The sequence below is a fragment of the Sceloporus undulatus genome, chromosome 3 (assembly GCF_019175285.1).
Source record: "Sceloporus undulatus isolate JIND9_A2432 ecotype Alabama chromosome 3, SceUnd_v1.1, whole genome shotgun sequence".
Taxonomy (NCBI): Eukaryota; Metazoa; Chordata; class Lepidosauria; order Squamata; family Phrynosomatidae; genus Sceloporus; species Sceloporus undulatus.
The window spans coordinates 206609534-206626497 of record NC_056524.1 but is presented as its reverse complement, the minus strand read 5'-3'; the positions used below and the strand labels follow the sequence as shown (position 1 = coordinate 206626497).

Sequence of the window (16964 nt, the reverse complement as noted above, 5' to 3'; positions counted from 1 at the left end):
TTATTATTATTATTATTATTATTATTATTATTATTATTATTATTATTATTTGTATACCGTCCTATGACAAACCAATCCGGGTGGTACATTTATGAACCAAGGCTACTCCTCCCCCTTGCTCACTTTCTCTGACCTTGTCAGTAAACCCAGCTGGGAGAGCCTTAGCCCAGGTTACACTACTATCCTCCCCCAGCCCAGGTTTCTGGCTGGATAGGAAAGTTAACTGGGAACATACCAAGGGTAGGTAGGAGAAATGGTCTTACTCACTTTGGTGGAATGGGAAATCCTTTGTCTCCAGTGTAAGAGGATATGTGGAAGCCTGAAGGAGAACGGAGTGATCAGTAAATCCATTTAGCCTTTATCTTGGTGTTGCCTGGGTGCTTAATATGTCTTTGTGTCAACCTGCCTTTCCCCATGGGAAAGCTTAATGGTGTTAGAAAGGTCATTGTGACTCTTCGAGAACATTCCATATGTCAGTTCTTTGTTTAGTGACCAGCCAATATAGTTTTAGTTTGAAAGCATTCCTAAAAGTTCAATTCTTGATTATGGAGTTGGGAATGAATTTAAATAAGCATAAAATAAATATCAATCTGTCTTGTAGTCAACTTGCATGAATTGTCAATGTGATTTTAATTTCAGTACTTACTATCACTATTGGCATATTTCTAATATGTGTTTAATTTGTACCCATTTTAATAATTATTTTTCCATCCTTGTATTGTCTTTTCTTTTCTTTTCTTTTTAAATAACGCTATGAATTAATGCAATTAATGTGAGATTTGTTAGTTTTATTCTAAGAAAGTCCTCTCTTGTTACATGGACATAATTATTGTTCATACATTTATCCCACATGGAACATACCAGGGATTAGTTTAATTTCATTCTGTACTCTTGTTTAGAATGCCTTTATACTGTAATTTGTTATTAAATTTGACAGCTCTGCTGTTTATTCCTATTTACCAACATATCACACCTACATCCAAAGAATTTCAGTTTAGGGGATAGGTGAGGTATAAATAAAGATGATAGCAGCAGTAGTGGCAATAATTGCAGAGATTTCCTGTTTAGGGATAGATAACAACTCGAGGGCAGTTAACACACAAACACACAACTTATGAAGGGTAGATAAAAATTTCAGTAGCTTTAGCGAAACAATGTGAGTGGAAAGAGTGAAGATACAGAATTGCATTTATTTGTGGTAATCACATGTTATTTGAAGAAGGAACTTTAAAAAGATCAGAAGGATAGCATAATCCTAACCTGATTTTTTTTTATTTTTATGCTTCTCCTGCAACATCTAAATTGATGTTCCATGGCTTAATAAAATAATAATAATAAAATTTTTATTTGTACCCCGCCCTTCCAAACGATCAGGGCGGCTAACAAAATGCACCGAAGTGCAGACAATATACAAGATTAAAAACAACCATAATAAAACAACAATCCATAAAAACAATAAAAAGCCCCTTAGCCCGTCCTCACGGCCACGAGAGAGGAGGGAGGCCCACAGGATATTTAGTCGGGGAATGCCTGATTAAATAGGAAGGTTTTAAGACCCTTCCTAAATTGGGCCAGGGTGGAAGATGAGCGGAGCTCCGTGGGCAGCGTATTCCAAAGGGCTGGGGCAGCTGTGGAAAAAGATCTTCTGGCAGTGACAGCCAACCTAGCCCCAGGCACCTTCAGGAGTTGCTTTCTCCAACAAAGATATGAAAATCCAGATATAAGGACAACTTACCCAACTTACTGTGCAGCAGGTACAGGAGACCTATTTTGGATATTAAATAACAAGCAGAGAAGAAGAAACAGTAAGTTACCTTTCCCCTATTTCTATCACTATACTCATGGTTTATAATGTCCAAAAAATTAGTTAAGACAACAGTTTGTCAAAAATTGTAGAGTCAATTGGAAGAAAATGGCATTTTGAGGTCACTTTTTAAGGCTATGTATTCCTTGTAATCACTTCATCTTTTCCTCCTGTACATCAACTGAGAGGAAAGGCAGATTGGAACTTCAGCATTAGACATGAAAGGTGCATTCATGCACTTGGAGACTGTGTGGCTTGTAGGATGTTCCTGCTTGTATCTTTTGAAGTGCAGCTATGACAGCCTGGAGAGTTGGGCTTTTTCTGCTGTAAAAACCTACTACATCTATCAATCATTTAATAAATCTATTTTTTGTAATTATGGCCTTTTCTACAATGATCACACATGAATTAATTTTGATGTGGTGGCCTTGATTAGGCCTGGATCCATGGCACATAAAAATAGTCCTGCCACATCAGACCAAAGACTTAAATAGACCAACATTTTGTTTCTACAGATGGTGAACAGAAACTCATGGGAAGCAAACAAGCTGGATAAGAGTGCAGCCACTAGAAGTCATTAGTGGCCTCATTTCCTGTGGATTTGTTTGAGATTACAAGAAATGCCAAAATAGGACTTGTTTTTGGCCATTTCAAAACACACACATACACTACCGCAAAAAAGAAGAAGAAGAAGAAGAAGAAGAAGAAGAAGAAGAAGATAATCTGCAAGATTAAGGAAGGAAAACATATGAATTGGAGTAAGCAAAAAAGAAACAGTAAAACAGAGAGCAGTCATCACAAGCACTGAAAAGCAAACAGCAGTAAGTACCTAATATAACTGACCTCTTTTACTAACTAAATCTGCTGTACTTGGACATTTGTAAGAAACCTCATTGTTGGAATAGCATGTTAGAATAATTTATCTCCTTGATACCCACAGAAAGAAGTGGGGTTTTCAAGCCAAATGTTCATCAATATTTGCTGACATAGTTCCAAACTAACTCTCACCCTAAGTACAGATGTCCAGAAATGACATCTGCTTCACTAAGGATTGGAAGTGTGCCCTTAGCTAAACTATTTGGAAAGCATAATCTGGTGTCTATATTTTTCCTCATCCCCTGAAATGGCACACTGAAGAGGTAGAAATGTTGTCATTACTGTGACACAAATGCCATACAAAGCATGGATGGGTTGAGTAAAAATTAATTATGTCATGTGTATTCTTTGAAAACACATATAAGCTAGTCCAATATCTGTTCATACCTAACAAGAAGAGAAATATAGTTAGTGCTTGTGTAGTCACTTGTTTTGAATACTACTTGTAAAGAAGCAAATATATAGCCCTAAAGTCTTAAATTCATGACAGTCTACCATTTTAGGAGCTGTCAACTATCATGGTTTTCATTATGTCATATACTGGAACATCCCTAGTTTATCAATTTATTTGCCAGTGGATCATAGAAGAAAGAAACTTTCTTTTCTTTACCATAATATATCATCATACAATCCATATATCAAAATTAAAAAAAATAAAATAAAAAGCCAGATAGCATAGCAATAGGTCTGGACTGTAACATTTCCCCTTATTATGGCCCCATAAAGACAGGCCAAAATAAAGCTGCTTCGGGCCACTTTGGAAGCATGCTGTTTAAATGATGCATGCGTCCTAAGAGTCTGGAAGCTACGCCAAAGCCATGCTCCAGTCTTAAGGACTGGAGTGTGATTTTGGCTCAGCTTCCAGTCTCTTAGGACGCATGCATCATTTAAACAGCATACTTCCAAAGTGACCCAAAGCAGCTTTATTTTGGCCTGTCTGTACGGGCCCCAGAATGCTCTTTCAAAACCTGCACTTCAGATATGCATAGTGTACTACTAAGTGTCTGAAAAGTGCCTTGGTTTTCTGTAATCCTGATTAGGTAACAAATTCAGAAACATCCTGAATTGCTAGTGGGCTACTGTAAATTTAGATACTGTTTAATCAGTGTTACAGAATTCAAAGACATAACTATGTTAGTCTGGAAAATCTGTATGGAAAGGGATATTACAGCACCTTTGAGACTAACTGAAAGATAGAAGTTGGCAGCATGAGTTTTCGTAGACTTGAGCCTACTTTCTCAGATGCGTTTTGGACAAATACTTTATAAAAACAAAGCAAAACACCATAGGTAGCTGGTGAGGCAGGCCTATATACTTTCCCTTTTTGTTTTTATTTTGCTGTTGCATGCTCAGTATGGGATTCTGGAAGGAACTACTCTTTACCTTATCTTTTTCAGGCAGGCACATATAGCTAGAATAGGATTGACTAGAGTAGAATCTCATTCTTTCCCACCTCAAACTTGATTGTATTGTTCACTGCAGATGTGGTGCTACAATCCAACAATAAACATCTCTGTTTCCTCAACCCTCTTCCCATCATCCTCCCAATGCTGATGCTGCTACAAACTTCTAGCTTGACAGAGGAAAAGGAAGAACTACAGGAGAGGCTTGTGGGAGTAAAAAGATTTTGTAAAAAGGAGCTTCTTTGCCAGTGACTTTGGGGCAAAACAGACCGCCCCAAAGGAGAGGTTTGCATCCGTCCCTTTGAGTGCTGGATCGGGGCCACGGCAACCACATGTTATGGCCTCGTCCAGCATTTTCCTGGGCAAAAAAGAAGCAGCAAAATTGTGCTTTTTTGAGACTGTACAGACCAGCAGTAAGCGCTGGCTTGGGGGCAGCATGTGTGCATGATATTTGGACGACACACGCCCTGATGCCACCCCCAAGTCAGCATCACAACGGCTGCCTTACCACAGGGTGGGTGGCATTACAGTGCTCCTTTGGTATGGCGTTCACACACTGCATGTCAAGAATACAGAAAAGTGCCACCGCGGTGCCAAGGGTGCCCTTTTTCCAGGCCAAAAAGAAGCGGCATTTTGCCTCTTCTTTTTGGCCTGGAAGAACACCAGATTGGGGCTGCAGTGTGCAGTTGCCACTCCTTTGGGGTGGTTTGTTTTGCCTCTTCTTGGCCCAGAAAAAGGGCATCCTTGCTGCCATGGCGGCACGTTTCCATGATTCTTTTGGCATGCAGCATGTGAATGCCGCACCAAAGGAGCACCGTAATGCCACCCACCATGCGATCAGGCAGGCAGTGTGATGCTGGCCTGGGGGTGGCTTTGGGACGTGCATCATCTAAATGCCATGCCCCCACACTGCCTCCAAGCTGGCTCTTACTTCTGGTCTGTACAGCCTGTTTGTCAGCTGAGTATGCCTGTACTTAGGCAAGTTGAAATGCATCCTCTGTAGCTGCTAAGATTCAGTGGCTGTAGCTCAGTAGTAGAGCTTGTGCTTTGCAGGATAAAGGACCCAAGTTCAGTTCCTGTCATCTCCTTCTGAATCCCTAGAGAGATACCTCTAGTCAATGCATTCAACAATGAACCAATAACTCAAAGGGCTGAGTCAACAGAAGGCAGCTTTCTAATGTTTCTGAGTTCTTCTATGACATATGAGCTATCACTTTAACTGTCCCTATGAACATGTGTGGCTAACCTCCATACACATAGGGGGCTTATGGCCAAATCCCCCTATGACTATGCATATAGCCTAGGAGAACTATCATAATCTTTTCCATTATTACATTTAAATTGTCAAATTCTTATATTCATATATTCTGGCTCAAAACAGACACTATTTTTACCTTACAAAATATATGTGTTACTGAGAAACAAATGAACATTAAATAACTTTCTATGGTAATTTGTGTTAAGGGATGTAAATAAAGAAAAAAAATATATTGTTACAGCTGCAGTAATGTTGCCTGCCACAAACACAATCAGTCAATAAAAGCACTTTGGAAAGTTAAAAAGCCAAATGAATGAATAAGTCTTTCCTTAAATTCAATATTCCCTTGTATAAAATATTAGGGCTCCAGTTCAAATGGCTTTCTCCTGAGTATAGTATATACTTTTTCTGTTTTATCAGCAGTCTTGCTCTCTTACTGCTAGTAAATTCATTTATTTGCTCTAAATTGCACTGTGTTGCCAGTACTTTCCAGCACATAGTAACTCCATAATACATCCTTTATCAACCCTAAAGTTTTTGCTCGATAGGTCATTGATTTCTCCTTCAAGTTTAAAATGCATGTTGCCTAACACTGCCCTTATGAGTTGTAGGAGTAGGCCCATACTAGCTGAACTGAGTGCATCCTCTGTTTTGATATGATGAAGCCAATGTGTGGTTAAATAATTCTAACATGACCTTGCAACCACTATAGTTTCCATTAGAAATGAATTTTTCCTATTACATAAAAGCATAGAAACCATCGTGGGATTATACATCTAACCATTCTCCCTTATGAGATACCAGAGGTGTGCACAAAGAATTATATTTGAGCAGGAGAAAGTCACAATAAAGCAAAAATAGGACCTCAACATGCTTTAAGAAGCAAGATTGGTATCCATAGAACTCAAGGTGTTCAGTGCTCAAGAGAAGGAGATCAAAATACATACTGGTGCTAAGAATTGTGTGGTGTGTCTTCAATAAGGAGCAAGTGGTGAGATATTTTAATTTAATTTAATTTGTTTTAAGCAGAGTATACCTCACTTTTGGTGCTGAAGAGGCTGGACATTATACTGTCTATTCCCACCAGAACCAGAGTTTGGACCATGCGCTGTATGGTCTCTTTGCTGAGGTGGCCGTGGGAGGCCATTTGGTTTGGCCTATGCAGACAGGCCCCTTGTAATTTGAACAGAGAGCAAAGTTAGAATGTCTGTGTATGGCTCTTCAAGTTGCCTGCTGACCTATGCAACTCCATGAATTTTATAGGATTAGGAAAGGAAACTCAGAGCTGTTTTGCAATTGCCTTCCTTTGAAATATAACCCCCATACTAAGCACACATGAATTAGCCAAAACCTGAACAAGAAGTTATGTCACATCCCTTCTGGTTCCATAAAAATGTACACTGGCCAGGTGATCATGGGGGCAAAAAAAAAAAAAAAAAAAAAAAAAAAATCCTCCACCACAGAAGCAATTGCCCATCTCTGTTGTAAGTTGTCCACCTTAGCCCACCTCTTCCACAACTATACATGTAAATGATAGTTAGGACCATGGCTTCTTTGATTGAGTTTGTCCATGTGAAATGTGCTCTTTTCCTACTGCCTTCTACTTTGCTAAGCATTATTGGAAATTATCATACGGAGGAGCAAAGCGTATTGCTCCTGTCATTAACCTGTGGTATTTGCACAGGTTTCCATTAATACCAAATGACAGGTCCATTACTCTTTATTGATAGAACACACTAAGTGTGAGAGGTGTGATAATCTTCTCATTCGCATGAATACCACAAATTAAGGACAGGAGCAATCAGCTTTCCTCCCATCTGGTAATCTCCATTGTTTTTTCTAGTGAATCATGTCTTATGATATGGTCAAAGTATGATAGCCTCTGTTCAGTAATCTTGGCTTCTGGGGAGAGTTCAGGTTTGTTGCAAACATTAAAAGGAAAAAGACCATAAAACTGCCAGACAGAACAGAAGCAATAAAACCAACACAGATTGTTTGGTGGTGGGGGGATACTGAAGCTATGCCAAAGCACTGTTGTTGTGGGACTGGGAGAAGCTCATTAATGAAAATATGCTAAGCTGGTGTATACATATGCTATATGTGTGGATGCAAGAGGGGAATTCCCTCTCTCATTTAATGTATGTGCCAATTTAGGATCTAATACTTTGTGCATCCAATCTTTCAGGCTTTCAGGCACCACAAAGACTTTCTTGCTTTTATGTACACATTCTCTGCCAATTAGTAGTTATAGTTGTAATTACCTGACCAAGCAAAAATGTTACCACTAATCATTGTGAAATCATTCCATACATGTAACCATCAATCCAAAATGTTGTTACAGTGATAGATCTTTCTTCAATTTCTTATCACTTTTCATGGATTGTGCATTTTCTTTGTGTTAAAAGGAGATAATTTGAATAACTTTGCCTGAAATTGCAGTTATAATTGCAATTACAGTGGACCCTTGTTATATGCTGGGGTTTGGTTCCAAGATCCCCCACAAAATCCGTGTATGCTCAAGTCCCATTAAATATAATGACATAGCAAAATGGTGTCCCTTATAAAAAATGGAAAATCAAGGTAAATTTATACTTTTTTGGAACATTTTCAAACCGTGTATGCTTGAATCTGTGTATAAAAAATCTGTGTATAAGAAGGGCCGACTGTATAAGCTTTCTCAGCCCTTTAGCATCTCCATTACTAATCTGTTTTCCTACTTCCTCTCCTCCCCCCCCCCCCCAATTATTGAGGTTATTATTGTGGTAGTGGTTTTTAAATATTTTCAAACAGTAATATTGCAGATCATTAAAAAAAAAAGCCATGACAACTTTGTGGTAAAAAAGTGGGGCAGGAATCTTTAAATGGATAAACAAAACAAATGCAGAATAGAGTTAGTTATTATTGTCCCCTTCTCTTTTATCTAGTTGCTTTTAAAGTAGCAGAAATGAGCACTGAATTCCATAAGTACTCCCCTGAGCTCCCATGGCCTACTTCAGAAGAATATATATATATATATGGCTTCTTTAAATTGGAAAACTTTTTTCAGCATCTTAGTTTTATTCAAAATGGATAAGCGTCGTATTCAGACAGCATTATGCTTGAAAATAAGGATATGAGTCCAAATATATGTAAACCTTTGTCCTCCTCATAATATCACATTTTTAGCATGCAGTAGAGAAGAGACTACACATCCTAAGGTCTCCCAGCCTACATAATGCCTTTTCTTTTTTTATGCTCCAGCCAATCTGATTTGGGAAGACAATAATTTCACGTTGCATGCCTATATGACTGTTTATTTAGTTGTGAACTGATTGATTGGGAAATAAGTGCTTTTCTCACTGGCGATGTAAATAATGAAACTTTATTAGTGATATATGTGACACACTTAACAATGCTAATTTTTCCAAACAGCTCTGTCTAATTCTCTTGGCTCTTCTGGAAGGCTATAAACAATGGAGGTTTGTGGGGAAGTCTCTAATTTGATGGCTTTAAAATTAAAAACAACAACAGGAAAAGAGACGACCAATTTAGAAGTATCTACAGAGTGCCACCTAGTGGAGAAGCAAAGATTCAACTAGGAGAAGCAAAGCCATGAGCACTGGTTTCTTTGGATATGCCTTTGCTTGTTTTCATATTAAAAAAGAGGTTTTTGTAATGTCACAGAAATCTAATCATCACCCATGCAATTAACACTACTGGCCAGTTATCTGATAATGTGAGACATTAAGATATTCACAATGATGGATAACACTGAACTCTTGGCTTTCTCTGGACAGAAAGCCGGATGTCTGAAGGACTTATGTGTTCATGTCTGCCAAATACTTATATTTATTACTATTAACAGTTAAAATCATCTACACTTGTCTTGTATGAGCTCACATGAAGGATTGGGACACTGTTCTATAAAAAAACCTGATTCTTCTGTACACCTGTATGATAAAAAATTATCGACAGAATAGACTGATGTGGGCAACTTGGGACCAACTTGGACTACAAATTCCAGAATTCTTCACTTTTTGCAAGACTAGCTAGAGCTAATGGGAGATACAGCACCATCTGGAAGGTTATAAATTGCCCATTAAGCGAATGGTTAAACAGAATGAATAAATGGTCAGGTTAAACAGTGTGATGATTAAAATTTACAATCTTCATTGACCAAAGCATGAATACTGGAACAATATTTATTCAAGTAAAAGTAAAAGTTCAAGTACAAGACAGTGATCATTGTCTTGATTTGTGCTGTTAACTTTGACACATATTAGAAATTTGTGACCATCAAGATATTATATTGTAGCTCCCTTCTTCCCTCACCACTTGTTATGCTGGTGAAGGTGTAACATGTGAAGGAGTCCACTCCTGATTCAAATGATGAGCCTACATCCATTTTTGAGCCAATAGTTGTTAGCAGTTTCATGGGACCTTCTCCTCATCCTTTCTGCAGCCTTCTAAGCCATGAAAAAAACAGCTCTGGTGGACTTTTCATGCCTCCTGAACACAGTTTGGGGGCACATTAGTATGTACAGTAGGTGGAGGAATTTCCTCAACCTAGTCACAACCCTGTTGGATTTGGGTTATGTTATGGTTGAATGCAATTGCTACGATCACTAATATTTGTTCTCTTGTCCTTTCATTGACTTTGGTTTGGATGAAAGCATTATTTCTTAATGGCTTCAGGCAGATTAATTTATAACTTTTTGGTATAATATAATCCTTACATATAGAATGTACAATCTCAGCATGACATAGGAAGACAATTGATAAAAATATTCTAGCACATAAAGGTTATCAAACCTATATTATATATAGAAGGCTTGTAAAGTTAACTTCTCTCTAATGTGGCAAATCATTTTTTGCTTTTTCTGAAAACCTCAGCAGCTGGCAGGAGAACAAAGTCATTGGTTCCAGAAGAGAGAGTCCTAGGCACTGCTTTAATTTGGAAATGATATTACTGTTGCTTATTTTGATTTGTATCACTTTGATTTCTATTATGATTCATTTTTTTCCAGTGGTATTTTTGCCTTTCATGCTGTTTATGGGACCCTTGGGCAAAAAGCAACATAGACTTGAACATCGGCATTACATTGCACAAGGTAAGGTATTTCAGATTAAAGGCTCAATCACATGTATATTCAATCACATGTATGATTGTCAGAAGCAATCATTTGAACTGAATGCCACATACTGCTAGGTAAGTGTGCATAACTGGAGTGCGTAAGAGACATGCAAGGTGTTGGGTATCACTCTTTTGTGCACACATAAACTCACACATACACAAAGACATACATATCACACACACACACACACACACACACACACACAACACACCACACACCCAATGTGTTTGTTTTTTATTATATCTGCCTGCAGGAGATACTGAATATGTTATCAGCTGCAAAGTGTACACTGTTTGAAGTGTTGTCATGGGAGTCCCTTTTTTCTGCCTCCTATGACACAGCCACATAATGGCCATGGGGGGGGGGAGGGGCAGCTGAGGATTGTTGGTTATGGCCTGATTTCAGTACACAACAATGTGCCATCCTCTGGGCAGTTTGTTGTGATGTTGTGCATTGTCATTGGCATGACAATGGTGATCCTTCACTTCCCGCAAGCCATGCTGGGGAATTGTGCTGTGGTGAGGATTGTTATCACTGTATTACTAGGTCTTCATTCAATTACATGGGATGGATACATGTTCTGACTAGACTGGCTGAAAAGAATTTTGTTACCTGGTCATAGCATGTCTTAGTCAAATTGGATAAATGGCTCACATTAATAGAGATTGCTAAAAGAGGAATTTTACTGAACACACACAGAACCAGATACAAACATATGCATTCTGGGAATGGAAATAGTATGCATAGTTTCATACATGCAAATATAACATGCATCTAAACAGGTAAAGTTTAACTGCCCTTGGTCAATCTCGACCATGGCAACCCTTTGGACACATCATGAGAGGCATGATCATTGGGGAAAAAACAGTAATGTAGGAAAGGTAGATGGAAGTAGAAAGAGAGGAAGGTTGCATGCAAGCTAGATAGATTCTTAAACTGATCACAAAATTGAGTTTGCAGAGTTGAGCCGAGCAATGGAGGACAGGGGTCTTGGAGATGATGAGACATCTCACGACCCTCTGTCCTCCATTGCTCGCTCACTCCTGCAAACTCATATTTGTGATCTGTTAATAGAATCTATCTAGCTTGCATGCAACCTTCCTCTCTTTCTACTTCCATCTACTTTCCTAGCATACTGTTTTTTTTCCCCAATGATTCATGCCTTCTCATGATGTGTCCAAAGTATGACAACCTGAGTTTTGTCATCTTGGTTTCTAGGGAGATTTCTGGCTTGATCTGCTCCGGGACCCATTTGTTGTTCTTTTTGGCTGTCCATGGAATTCCTAGCACTCTTCTTCAGCACCACATTTCAAATGAGTTGATTTTCCTCCTATCCCCCTTCTTAACTGTCTTGCTCTCACATCCATACATGGCAATAGGGAATACAATTGTTTGTATGATTCTAACTTTTGTGCTCAGTTGTATAGCCTTGTATTTTAGGTTCTTCTCTAGTTCTTTCATAGCTGTCCTTCCCATTATTAATCTTCTTCTGATCTCCTGGCTGCAGTCTCTATCTCTATCAATCTTTGATCCCATGTATGAGAATTTTTTAAATTTTTCTATTTTTTCATTGTCTAATTCAAATTTATGTAGTTCTCTGAGGTCATCATTTTTGTTTTCTTTATGTTCAACAATAGATCTGCCTTTGAACTTTCTTCCTTGATCGTTCTTAGTAGTTGTTTCAGGTCTTTGAGGTTTTCTGCTAGTATTACGATGTCATCAGTGTATCTCAGATTATTAATATTCCTTCCTCCTATTTTCACTCCTCCTTCTTCTGTGTCCAAGCCTGCTTTTCTTACAATATGTTCTGCATATAAGTTGAACATGTAGGGTAAGATACAGCCTTGTCTGACTCCTTTGCCAACTGGGAACCATTCTGTTTCTCCATGTTCTGTTCTGACAGTAGCCTCTTGTCCTGAGTATAGATTCCTCATCGAGACTATCAGATATGTTGGCACCCCCATGTCTTTAAGGGTGTTCCATAGCCTTTCATGATCTATGCAGTCAAAGGATTTGCTATCGTCTATAAAGCACATGTTGATTTTCTTTTGGAACTTCCTGGTGTGTTCCATTATCCATCATATGTTTGTAATGTGGTCCCCAATGCCTCTTCCTTTCCTGAACCCTGCTTGGATCTCTTGGATTTCTCTCTCACATACAGACCACCAGGATGTGACGTCCTGGTGGCAATAGTAGGGCTCAGGAGCGCACACCAACCACACGCTCCCAAGTCCTACTAAGTGCAGGCAGCACCATTTTTAAGTGGCACCACCCACACGGGGGCCATATGGATGATCTGTGGGTGTCTGAGTGCCAACACGTCTTTGACAGGAAAGGTTGTCATAAGGGCAGGGACACAACCCTTATGACGCTGCAAAAAAGAAGCCACTCTAAGTGGCTTCTTTTTTACTGCAGAGCTGCACTGCGCAGTTTGGGTGCTGCAGTGAAGCTGCGCAGTACAAAGGGTTGGTGTTTCCCTGCCGGTCTGTACTGCACCTATGTTGTAGAATTTTGAGCATAATTTTGCTTACATGGGATATTAGTGCTATGGTTCTATAGTTGCTGCAGTCTTTTGTGTCTGCATTTTTGTGGATGGGGATGTATACTGATCATTTCCAGTCTGTTGGCCATCATTTTGTTTTCCATATCTGTTGACATATGTTAGTTAGCACTATAGTTGACACTGTCACTGAGGATTGCAGTAGCTCAGTTAGAATATCATGTGTTCCTGTTGACTTGTTTTTGCCATTTCTCTTATTGCAGCTTCTACCTCATTTTTTTAGAATTTGGGGTTCATCTTCATATGGCTCTTCATTCCATGTGCCCTTAATTCTGTCATCTCTTTTATATAGCTCTTCTATGCATTGCATCCATCATCTTTTTATTCCTTCCTGGTGTTGAATTATCTTATTTTTATTGTCATAGAGTGTCCCAGTCCTTGGTTTGAACTTTCCTTTGATTTCACTGATTTTATGGAATAGGTCTCTCGTTCTTCCCTTTTTGTTGTTGTCTTCTTTTCTCTACATTTGTCATTGTAGTAATTTCCCTTATACAGTGGTACCTCGGGATACGAAATACCCAGGTTACGAAATTTTCGGGATACGAAAAAATCCCATAGGGAATCATTGTTCCGGGTTACGAATGTTTTTTCCGGTTACGAAAAAACTTTTGGTGCTTTTTTCGGCTTTTTCGCACGGAATCGCGGCTTTTCCCCATTAGCGCCTATGGCAATTCGGCTTACGAAGGCTTTTCGGGTTACGAAAGCGGCTGCGGAACGAATTAATTTCGTAACCCGAGGCACCACTGTATTTGCGCACTAAACGTTGTACTGTTGCATTCATGGTTCTTAGATTGTTCCTATCTCCTTTTTGTTTTGCTTCACATCTTTCCTTTATTGCTTGTAACATTTTATATGTCATCCATGGTTTCTTCTTTTTGCCCATTGAAAGTCTGAATTCTTCTTTTATTATGTCTTTGGCTTCAGACTAAAGCTCTTCTAGTTCTTGGTCAATTATACTTAGTAGTGCAAATCTGTTCCTTACATTGTCAGTGAATTTGGTGCAGATATTGTTTAGATCATATTTTGGAATGATGACTGGTTTTGTTTTCTTCTTCAGTTTTACTCTTATTTTTTGATATGTGTAATTTGTGATCTGTACCACAATCGGAGCCTGGTCTTGTCTTGGTCACTAGTATGGAGTTTCACCATCTTTTGCTTCCAATTATATAATCTATTTGGTTTTTGTGTTGGCCATCTGGTGATGTTCATGTGTATAACCTTCTTTCTGGTTGGATGAAAAATGTGTTAGCAATGAATAGGTTGTTGGCTTCACAAAAATCTATCAGACGCTCACATGCTTCATTTCTTATGCCTAATCAAAATCCGCTTACTGTTTTTGGATCCTCTTTCCTTCCACCTTTGGCTTTCAAATCTCCAATAATCAGCTTGACATCCTGTGCTGGTGTGTTGTCAGTTTCTTCCTGTAATCCTTCATAGAATCTATCAATTTTGTCTTGGTCTGTATCTGTGGTTGGTTGCTTTAGGATGGGGAAATTCTGATCGCAATGAATAACCACAAGGTGGAAGGGGTTTGAAATTAAGCAAAGTGAAGCTTTAAGAGTTGATAAAAGACAGGGGAGATGAGAGAAAAAGGAGGTTGAGGATAAAAACAATGTAAAACTTTCCCTAATATATATACAGTGGACCCTTGTTATAAGCTGGGGTTTGGTTCAAAGATCCCCCATGGATAACAAAATCCGTGTATGTTCAAGTCCCATTAAATATAATGACATAGCAAAATGGTGTCCCTCGTAAAAAAAGAAAAATCAAGGTTTGATATTTGAAATTTATACTTTTTTGGAACATTTTCAAACCGTGGATGCTAGAATCTGTGTATAAGAAATCCATGTATAAGAAGGGCCAACTGTACACACACACCAGAGAAAGAGGGGGTAAATTTGAGGAGACCTGCAGTGTTCAAAGAAAATACTCCCTGAAAGAAATATTTTAACAATGACAAGACTTAACTCTCCTTGGTTCCACTGTAACTTTTTGAAGAGAAACTGGAGAATTTTGACAATCCAGGCTAGGAGGACAAGGTTTTAAAAAGGAGTACAAGCTCACAAAGGTGAGAATAAGTTTAACAAGATACTCCTACCAATATCCCAGATTCTGAGGAGTTTGAATAAGTAATTTCAGCCCAAATGAAGCAAGGCCTGGGATAGCATGATTTCAGCAAAAGAGAAACAAAGCTAAGCCAATGATTAGCCAGAAGCTTTTGGTTGATACTGGAAGTTGTGTGTAACCACAGAACAAATTGCTTTTGAAAATGTGTTCATTTTAAAAGACCCCAGGTGGGAAAATAAGCATAGTGGGGGTTCTCTAAAACAAAATGACTTCTAAATCAAAGGTTGTGTATCTGGACATCCTAGAAACATTACCAAGTACAGTACTTTCTTTACCAAAGGTAGTAATGTTGGAGACAAGTACCCACTCAAGAAAGACATCAGAATAACAGTAAACTGATCACCCTTGCTCCAAATGTGACATTTCATATCAGTGGCATCTACTGTTTATGATGCATTCTTTGACACCTGCAGGATGAGATGCTGGGGAAGAAAGCCTGGGAATATTTATTTGCATCCCAATAGTTTTAATTACTAATCTCAGCAAATTTGGTGATGGTGAATATAGGAGCACAGAATGGATGCTAGCAACAGAGGTCCGAAACACACTGCAGAAATATTCCAGTTTGAGACTGCTTTAACTGTCCTGGGTCAGTGCTAGGGCATCCTGGGAATTGTGGTTTATTGGGCACCAGAGGTCTCTGACAGAGATGGCCAAATTCTCACAAAAGTACCATTCCCAGAATTTCCTAGTACTGTACTGAGTCTCAAAATGGATTATTTCTACAGTGTGTTTTGGAGCAGAATAGGCACAGAAGCCTTTTCAGCTACTGCCACATCCTCAGCCAGACAGTAAAAAAATGCTTGATTTTAGAGCAAACACATGTACGTATTGGTAGGGATGTTGTACAAATAAGGCCATCTCGTAACTACCAGTTGTGTCAGAATATAGCAATGACACTCCTTGCTTGGATTACCCCTCAGCCCTCATTCCAACAAGACCATATGGGAAACTAGGTGGGGCTAGCCAGCAATGGATATGTCTTGGCATAGCTAGTGATGATAATCTTCAGACAGTGTCCCATCCACCTCTTCTGACATGGTCATGCAGTGGCCAGCAGGAAGGCATGAAATGGAGTGTAAGCTAAGTGAGGATCATTTCATGATTATGTAGATCTTGGAGGATGGCATCCTCATGATGTGGTGTCCATTAGAACATAGCTGGTTACAATCATCAGGTGGCCTTGCATTCTGCAAGTCACTTTGTGGCCATGTTAACAGAGCCAAAAAGAAGTGAGTCTGTCCCTGGTGGTGGAAGGAATAGTCCTTGAAGACTGGGTGTGTTGGTGATAAAGGGTTCAGAAGGATTTTCCACATCACAGTTTCCTGATTCTCAAGAAGCCCCCCCCCCAGTTCTTGGAATACACTTTCCATTCATCACAAGCACACACATACTCCACAGGGTCTTCCCCCAAATCTTGTTGAAGATAGGATTGTCTAGTCCCATATTTTAACAACCTGTCTTCAATAACTTCAGGAGGCTTTGTCAAAAAAGCCTTTCTGAAATCAAATATATTCCATCCACAGTGATATGCTGATCTTGTAACACTGTTGAGAGAGGAGGGAGAGAGGCAAGGAGAATGAGAGAAAGTGACAGACTGACAGATAGGCAGACAGACAGAGGGAATATAAGTCTGACATGACTTCTTTTTCAATAATGCATGATGGTCCTTAATAATCATACCATTGTTTTTTAAGTGCTCACAGCCTGACTATTGAATGAGCTGTTCTAGCATTTTTTCTGCTTTTGATTCCAAGCACCCCGGCTGGAGTTGTCAGTAGTTTATTACCCTGTGTCTGCAATGTGGTGGTATGGGACCGGC

The 16964-nt window shown here is 39.1% G+C and overlaps 1 long non-coding RNA gene across 1 annotated transcript in view; it reads left to right on the top strand.

Annotated features, from left to right (window-relative positions):
• The first annotated feature begins 1702 nt into the window (after nt 1-1702).
• The window catches only part of LOC121924865, a 42996-nt gene continuing 27734 nt past the window's right edge, over nt 1703-16964 (top strand). Inside the window, exons 1-3 of the long non-coding RNA XR_006102746.1 lie at nt 1703-1805; nt 2320-2625; nt 10348-10431. This is a non-coding gene — a long non-coding RNA (uncharacterized LOC121924865). The remainder of the gene's footprint in view (nt 1806-2319; nt 2626-10347; nt 10432-16964) is intronic.